This window comes from Solanum verrucosum, unplaced genomic scaffold, assembly GCF_900185275.1.
Source record: "Solanum verrucosum unplaced genomic scaffold, falcon-dt-bn FXZP01000100.1, whole genome shotgun sequence".
NCBI classification, from domain to species: Eukaryota; Viridiplantae; Streptophyta; class Magnoliopsida; order Solanales; family Solanaceae; genus Solanum; species Solanum verrucosum.
In genome coordinates this window covers 792,219-801,384 of record NW_026020254.1, presented here as the reverse complement: position 1 = coordinate 801,384, position 9,166 = coordinate 792,219, and the positions used below count along the sequence as shown (strand labels likewise).

Genomic DNA, 9,166 nt, shown 5'->3' with positions numbered 1-9,166 from the left:
GTGAGAAGCCTCTTTCCAGGAATAGAGTCCATTGAAGATCTCCGCTTCCTTCAGGAGCTGTAACTTTTATCAGCGAACAAAATTAAAGCTTATTGCTCCTGTGAGAAATTAAAATTCTCAGTTTTTTTCACTAGTAGGGTTCTCAGTTTACTTACTAAGATATATTAATGACCACTAATATACTAAAGAGGAGGTTTAATTTGTTGACTTTGTTTATTTTAAGTATAACTTACATGAATCTATGAGTAAATTACATCCTATCCATACTTTTTTTCTAATTACAATAATCCCTTAAAATTTGTACCTTCCGGATACATAAGTCATCATCCGGATACATTAATTCACCATCCGGATACATTAATTCTAATACAAGAAAAATCTTTCTGTTACGCTAAAAAAGGAATAAAATCTGAAAATTAATTAAATCCCATAAATTACGCTTTTATTTGCTTGATCCTCGTTATCTTTGAGCAGATTTAATAACCGGTTGATTTCTTTTTCCATTAATGAATTTTCTTCTTCAGTTTTATTAATGCAACACATCAGATGAAGCTCCTTTTCCTCCCACTCAACCTTCCATTTCTCTAGTCCATCTTTGATTTGTTCGATGGAATTGGTAAGAACATCAAGTTTCTCTTTTGCTTCAGAAAAATCCTAATAGAACGAAGAAATTCAAAATTTCAAATTGCTTCCCCCGTTCAACGAAGAAACCTTTTAGATTTGATTCAAAATTTTTTGTGGAAATTTTGGGTAAGCAAGGTGAGTTATGAAGGATAAAAAAGTGATGGAATTGTTGTTGGATGAAACGATATCCTTTTGAATCTTCAAGTTCATCGAAGATCCTTTCAATTTTGATTCAAGATTATCAAAAATTTTGAGATTCAAGATTCTTTCTTCTCTCAGTTCAGCGAAGATCCTTTTAATTTTGATTCAAAATTGTTGAAAATTTTGAGATTCAAAATTCTTCTCCTAGTTTATTGAAGATCCTTTCAATTTTGATTCAAATTGTCAAAAAAAATGAAGAAGATACATCATGAATATCTTTGCTGCTTAGCATTTTACTATTTATGTATCTTGTTTAACTTGACAGGTATTGTATTTATACTAGATACATTAAATAAATAATTGTTGTCCATAAGATGTTAGATCTAAGATGATACATTACTGTGTGGTAGTTGCTATGTAATTGATACATTTAGTATAAATTCAAATTTACGTATAAAAAATTAGTGCATGATACATTACTATTTATGTATCTCGTTTAAATTGATAACTATTGTATTTATGCTAGATACATTAAATAAGTAATTGTTGCCCATAAGATGTTAAATTTGAGATCTATACATTACCGTGTGGTAGTTGCTATGAATTGATACATTTAGTATAAATTCGAATTTACGTATCATATCTAAAAAATTAGTGCACAATACATTACTATTATGTATCTTATGTAAATTGATAAGTATTGTATTGTTTACCTTGAAAGATATGTATAACTTACATAATGTATCATTTTGTAGTTGATAATAATGTATTTGATACAATAAGGTTGTGAAAGAAGGATGTATGTAAGCTGAAATAAAGTGTATCTATAAATGTATCACAATAAATAAGAATTAAGTTATCAATTAGATACATGAACAAACACAATCCATTAAAGAAATTTGATTATGAAAAACACCAGAAAAAAGAGGAAAATATTAGATCATATGAAATTTTGGTGAAATTGAAACTAATATTATTATGAGACAACACGAAGATTAAATTATAATACAAGAATCCTAATCAGTTTCAATGAATGATTAGTTGTTAGAGTCCATAACCAGCTCAACTTATGAAAAATGTATAAATATTATATTAATTATTACCAGATAATAACTAATACTATTACTTCTTCTTTTTTCTAATTTACGTTTTAGTGTTGAAAATTTGAAGTTCACTTATTTTATTTTATTATAAATTTTGAAGTATTTTAAAAATATGTAAAAGACTCATAAATATCCTTTTTAAACTTTTTTGTCTAAATAATATTCTTAACCTACATAAAAGAGTATGATTTTGAATTTCAAACGTAAATGAGAAAATAACTATCAAAATTCTGTGACTAAAAATAAGGAGAGATTTGTGGAGTGAAATAAGAAAGGGATAAATGTTCCAAATAGCATATTTTTTTGGTCTGTGATACATAACACAAAGTTTATGTATCACGCATATAATTTGATACTGTGTACGGATACATATCCTTCTAAATTTGAATAAGGTAGAAGATACATAACCACACCTAGATAAATGATAAATAATACATTTGGTGGAAGTTTTGTATCAAGTATCAAAACTAATTAGGGTTATGTATCAAAACTAATATTTGAACATGATACACTACTTGTAATGTATCGTAGTATTGAAACAAAGTCATTATACATTAATTAAGAAACAAAATTAACTAGATACATTAAAATTCTAGTTAATGTAAGATAATTGTGGAGAGATTTATGACTTGAAAAGGGGAGAAAAAAATTGTGGAATTAATTATGTATCCGGCAATTTTTTATTTAAATTTATTATTTCTATAATTGAGTTATTACTACTGTAACGATCAAACATTATTATGAGTACTAATAAAAATAATTTATTACATATATAATTGCAAAAACTAGTGACCTATTTTTGGCGCTATAGGCTTAGCTGCATCCACCTTGCATTCCTAAAAAAATGGTATGACTAACAAGTTAATTGATGCAACTAATCAAAAATCAGCCTAAAGTTAATTAGGAAGTATTTTCAACAAACCCATTTAGCCGTATAGGATTATATTAAAGAGGAAATACTCCACTTTTAATTCAATTTTATTTTTGGTTAGTTTAAATTTTTTGAAAATATTTTTTAATATTTTTTTTTATGTTTGATTAGTTTAAACTTTTTGAAAATCAAATTTGGATATGAATTTTGTAACTGCTAATCATTTGGAGTGAATTTAGGGTGAGAAAATAGGAGTGAAAAATGGAGTGGTGACTGTGGGTTTGGCTGGTGACTTTTATGTATCCGGTAGTGTTTAAAATTAGGAGAAAAAAGGAATTTATGTAATATTTTTAAAAAGTAGGGAAAAATAGAGAATAAGGAAATTATATATGTGTATATAAGTAATTTATCCTTATTTTAATGCACATGGCTGATTAAATAAAAAAAATGATACAGGTAACAGAGACATTGCTAATTAAGATAGTGTGAATTGTGTTTGCAAAGGAAATAAAGAAGTTGGGGAAACAGTGTTGACTTTCTTTATTTTAATGCACATGGCTGATAAAATAAAAAAAATGATACAGGTAACAAAGACATTGCTAATTAAGATAGTGTGAATTCTGTTTGCAAAGGAAATAAAGAACTTGGGGAAACAGAGCACGTGTGAACATGTTTGTACATGAAATATGTGTTCTTAATCTGTTCAACTCAATAAATTAAGTAGGTAGTGGATGTTTAGCAGGTGCCCAATGTCGCATCTCCATACTTTTATCAATTTCTTAATAAAGACAGGATTATTAAAACAAGTTTCAACCTTCAAAAAACCATTAAAGCTTAGTTGATAAGTCTAGCAATTTCACCTTGTGACCCATTTTTCTTGGATCCAGTCTTAGGCTTATCCACCTTGTAATCCATTTATGTCACTACTAAAGACTTACTCGTATTTGCTGTTTTTAAAATACCATAGAAGATATGTATAGATTTGAGCTGGTCATGGGGTTATTTTAAAAATAAAAAAACCAATCCAATGATGAAAGATTACCTATTTACCTATCTTATTCCTAGCTCTGAGTTTCATTCTGCTACTATGGTTCAACCTATTTGGTGTCTTCAACCTCTGGTAGTCTAGTTTTTTATCTTTCACTTTTTGTTAAATGCATGCATTTTTGGATCTTTCACTTTTTGATAAATGCATGATCTTTCACTGTCTAGCATGAAGATGTTTTCTTATTTTCACAAGTCTGATCTTGTTGATACATTCTTGATACTAGGAGTTGACTTTGCCCATTGCATGGATTGTCATTGAAGACAAAAGTTTTGGACTGGTATTTCATTTCAGGGCTTAGAAATTGGAGAAGGAGATGCAGGACATATGGGATATATTTTGTGGGGCATCAGATTGCTCGAAAGTAAATGGGAAACCTTGCAGTACTGATTGGATATCCGCGGCACTACCTTCATCATGTATCAATCATGCGTTGATCATTTGTTCTGATGTTATACTCTTGTTTTCCTTCCTATTCACTTTGTTTCCTAAAACATCCTTAAAATACACCAACATTCCTGTTTGCTTTTCTAGGTTCTCACGTTTGCAGTTGACTTCTGCTATTTTCAATGGTTTCCTGGGAGTAATGTATCTTTCCTTGTTCATTTGGGTGTTTGAAGACCAAATGAAGAAGACCCATAGTGCATTACCACTGCATTGGTGGTTAATGACCTTGTTTCATGGAATTGCATGGTTATCAGTAAGTTTAACCGCAAGCCTTAGGGGAAAACGTTTTTCAAGAATTCCCTTAAGGCTCTTGTCAACTCTTGCTTTTGTCTTTACTGGATTTTTTGCTGGTATGTCACTCATCAGGGCTATTCTTGATAAAGAGGTCACAATTAAGATAGTTCTAGACGTTTTGTCCTTTGTAGGAGCATGTTTATTGTTGTTATGCACCTACAAGGGGCTGCAGCATGAAGAGAGATATAAAAATGATCTTTATGCTCCCTTAAATGGCGCTGACAGTGGAATCAGTAGAAGTGATTCTGTTAGCTTTGTCACTCCCTTTGCTAAGGCTGGGATTCTTAATAAAATGTCATTTTGGTGGATGAATCCACTGATGAAGAAGGGAAAGCAAAAAGCTCTTGGGGATGAAGAAATTCCCAAATTGCGTGAGTCTGATCGTGCTGAATCATGTTACTTAATGTTTTTGGATCTTCTGAACAAACAGAAACAAGTTGATCCGTCTTCCCAACCATCGATTCTAAAGACAATTGTGTTATGTCACTGGAAGGAGCTCATTGTGTCAGGACTCTTTGCGCTGCTAAAAATAACTACTCTATCTGCTGGTCCTCTCCTTCTTAATGCATTCATTAAGATTGCTGAAGGAGATGCAGCTTTTAAAAGTGAGGGGTTGTTATTAGCCATTCTGCTGTTTATATCAAAGAACCTGGAATCCTTGTCACAAAGGCAATGGTACTTCAGGAGCAGACTCATTGGCCTAAAAGTGAGGTCTTTACTTACAGCAGCCATTTGTAAGAAGCAAATGAGATTATCCAATGCTGCCAAGCTGATGCATTCCAGTGGTGAGATCATGAACTATGTAACCGTGGATGCTTATCGAGTTGGAGAGTTTCCTTTTTGGCTGCATCAGACGTGGACTACAATGATCCAGATCTGCTTTGCACTAATCATTCTCCTCCGTACAGTTGGACTGGCAACTATTGCATCCTTGGTAGTGATTATAATCACGGTCCTGTGCAATGCTCCGCTAGCTAAGTTACAACATAAATTCCAGTCCAAGCTAATGGTTGCACAAGATGATAGGCTCAAGGCTATCTCAGAGGCCCTTGTAAATATGAAAGTTCTGAAATTATATGCATGGGAAACTCATTTTAAGAAGGTCATAGAAAATTTGAGGCAAGTAGAAGAAAATTGTTGTTCAGCTGTTCAATTGAGTAACGGATATAATTCCTTCCTTTATGGGTCATCACCTGTTTTGGTCTCTGCTGCAACATTTGGGGCTTGTTATTTCCTAGGTATTCCACTGCATGCAAGTAACATTTTCACCTTTGTAGCAACATTACGTCTGGTTCAGAGTCCTGTAAGCGACATTTCTGACCTTATTGGTGTGGTCATTAAAGCCAAGGTTTCCTTTGCGAGAATTGTCAAGTTCCTTGAGGCCCCTGAACTGGAAAATGCAAATGTTAGGCAGAAGCACAACTTTGGATCTACAGATCACGCCATACTTTTGAAATCAGCTAATCTCTCATGGGAAGAGAATCCACCTCGACCTACACTGAGAAATATTAATTTGGAGGTTAGATCCGGTCAGAAGATTGCTATATGTGGGGAGGTGGGATCAGGAAAGTCAACACTTATGGCAGCAATTCTTGGAGAGGTTCCAAGTATCCAAGGAACTGTAAGTTGTATTCGTTACTTACTGTTTTCCTTGCTAGGTAGGAAATGACAAGCTGGTTCTTGAAGTTTTTATTGTAGGCACATTCATAAATTTACTTCACTAAATGCAGTTCTAAAAATATAATTACATATTCTCAACTGATCTATAGATTCTCCGTGTTCCTCAGGTTCAAGTTTACGGAAAAATTGCCTATGTCTCTCAGTCAGCATGGATTCAGACAGGGACAATACAAGAAAATATTTTGTTTGGTTCTCCACTTGATAGCCAGAGATACCAGCAAACTTTGGAAAAATGTTCACTGTTAAAAGTCCTTGAGTTGCTACCTTATGGTGATCTCACTGAAATAGGTGAAAGAGGAGTTAATCTTAGTGGTGGTCAAAAGCAGCGCATTCAACTTGCTCGTGCACTGTATCAGAATGCTGATATATCTCTTAGATGATCCATTCAGTGCTGTAGATGCACATACTGCTAGTAGCTTATTCAATGTAAGAAAAATGTTGATAGTTTTGTGCTTCATATCACCTCTTCTGATCTGGAAGCTCAGGTCAGGACTGGTCTTTTGCAGGAATATGTTATGGGTGCTCTCTCAGGGAAAACCGTCTTTCTTGTGACGCACCAAGTTGATTTTCTTTCTGCTTTTGATATGGTTCTGGTTAGCAACATCTCTTTCTAATACGATTTTTCTATGTCTTTTCTTTAAAGAAGAAAAAAGATGTGAACTCTTGAACTCCTGATATGTTTTCTGTAAAATCATAGTTAATTTTGAAGCTGAATGGTTATATGCCACAAACTTCTATTCCAATCTTACCGTGGTAGCTGTTGTCACTTGGCCAGTTGTGATTATCTCCATCCCAATGCTTTATTTGGCCATTCAGTTGCAGGTAAGAGTTGGTTGTTTTATTTTTCTCAACATCCTTTATACACCCGTGCACACAGACAAACAGTCAATCAACACTCTTCTCTTTTGTACCAGCGGTAACTGATAACTGAGACATAAAACTTTTTCTCTTACTCTTGACAGAAATACTACTATGTGTCTGCCAAAGAGTTGATGTGGACAAATGGTTCTACCAAATCATTTGTAGCCAACCATCTTGCTGAATCTACTGGTGGAGCTGTGACCATAATGGCATTCAAAGAGGAAGACAGATTTTTTATGAAGACTTTGATGCTAGTTGATATAAATGCCAGCCCATTTTTCCATAATGTTGCAGCAAATGAGTGGTTTTCAACAACTGGAAACTATTACTGATATTGTTCTTGCATCCTCAACACTTCGCATGGTTTTGCTTCCTCCTGGGATTTTAAGTTCAGATATGTGATGAATTGTATTATTCTTGGGACTAGATAAAGAATTATGTATTATCGTTCCTTTACTTTTCATCAATGTTAAGCAGAACAGGTTTTCTGATAACAGACTACTATTCTTTTGCAGGATTTATTGGGATGGCTTGTACTATGGTCTTTCATTAAACACACCTCTTGTTTTTTCCATTCAAAATCAGTGCAGGCTAACAAATTACATCATTTCGGTGGAAAGACTCAACCAATATATGCACATTCCAAATGAAGCACCTGAGATTGTTAAAGAGAACCGTCCACCAGTCGATTGGTCAAAAAGGGGTAAAGTTGAAATTCAAGAACTGCAGGTAAATTATATCTAACCACCCCAATTTCTTGTATTTAAAATGTTCAAAATACTGATCAGTGTAATCCAAAACAGATAAGATATAGGGAAGATACCCCATTTGTACTTAGGGGGATCAGTTGTACAATTGAAGGAGGTCAGAAAATCGGTTTGTTGACTTGGGGTTTATTTATGGGAACTGACTTTGTCATCGAATTACAATCTTGTGTAGACCATAGACTTTTGTTGTGTTGGCTTAGGAGGGATCATAAAATATATTGCTGGTGTTGCTTCAGTTAGTAAAATTACTACTTTGTGCAAGACAGGTTATAATTATTGTAATGAATTATAATCTTATTTGATGCAGAAAAACTAAAAAAACTGTTCCACAGAGCATGGATGGGAAGCTAAATATAAGCTCAATGAGGATCAGCAGTGAAAGCGACATTGAAGACAAAGATGCTTATGACTCAGAGAGGTTCACTACAGCTATGTTTTTATTGATGTCACCTTTTCTGACACCATGGTGGATACTGCAGTTATCCACTCACTTTATCTTATTTGCTCTTTGGATCTTCCTCTATTTGCTTAGGAACTTAATACTGCGCTCGAGTTGTATTTGATTGATATAAAGGAAAGAAATACGAAAGAGACTGTTCAGTGGTAACTCAGAATCTTTATTCATCAAGGACTGCCACATTATACATTGTATCTGTGCTTTACTGATGCATATCTCAAGCGTATTCAAGAAAGAACACTAAACCTATCATTCATGGCCTACGTACATCACTATAAAAGGAATAAAAGGAGAAAGGGTTACTTATTATGCCTCACCAAGTGGAACCAAGCTCATAGTATATGCGCAAGCCGCACCTGACAAAACATCATTCTGCCCAAGAGCATCAATCCGTCCGAAATGTTTCATTTTCCTTGACTCAAACATATACAAAAAGAGATCACCGCCAAATTTTATCAGTAAAGTATTATCCATGAAAGATAATGTCTCAACCCACCAGGCAGAATCAGTCAAGTAATCACATTCCAATTTCTCGCCGATCTCAAAATGGGAGAAATATTTCTGCTTTTGTAATTCAGTATCCAACACTTCTAAAGATATCGTTAAAGTAAGTTCCCAGATCGAAGTTGCGTAATCCACCAGCAACCAAACTTGGAGTCCTTTTTCAGAAATGAAGACATAATGCAGCTTCCCTTCAGCTTCTCCCATGCACATCTTTCGTTTATTGACTTGGGTGTCGAGCAATGGTACCATTACCAACCAGGACTTCTCAATTTCCGGATCAAACATGATGATCTGGTTTCCATCAGTAAGCCAATATAAAATTCCTTGTACACAGATGCTACCCTCCTTCTGCAAGTTGTGATTGCAGAGACA

The 9,166-nt window shown here is 33.9% G+C and overlaps 1 pseudogene; it reads left to right on the top strand.

Moving 5' to 3' along the window:
* Positions 1–4,100: 4,100 nt before the first annotated feature.
* LOC125833145 (ABC transporter C family member 10-like) lies at positions 4,101–8,373 on the top strand (annotated as a pseudogene).
* Positions 8,374–9,166: the final 793 nt, after the last annotated feature.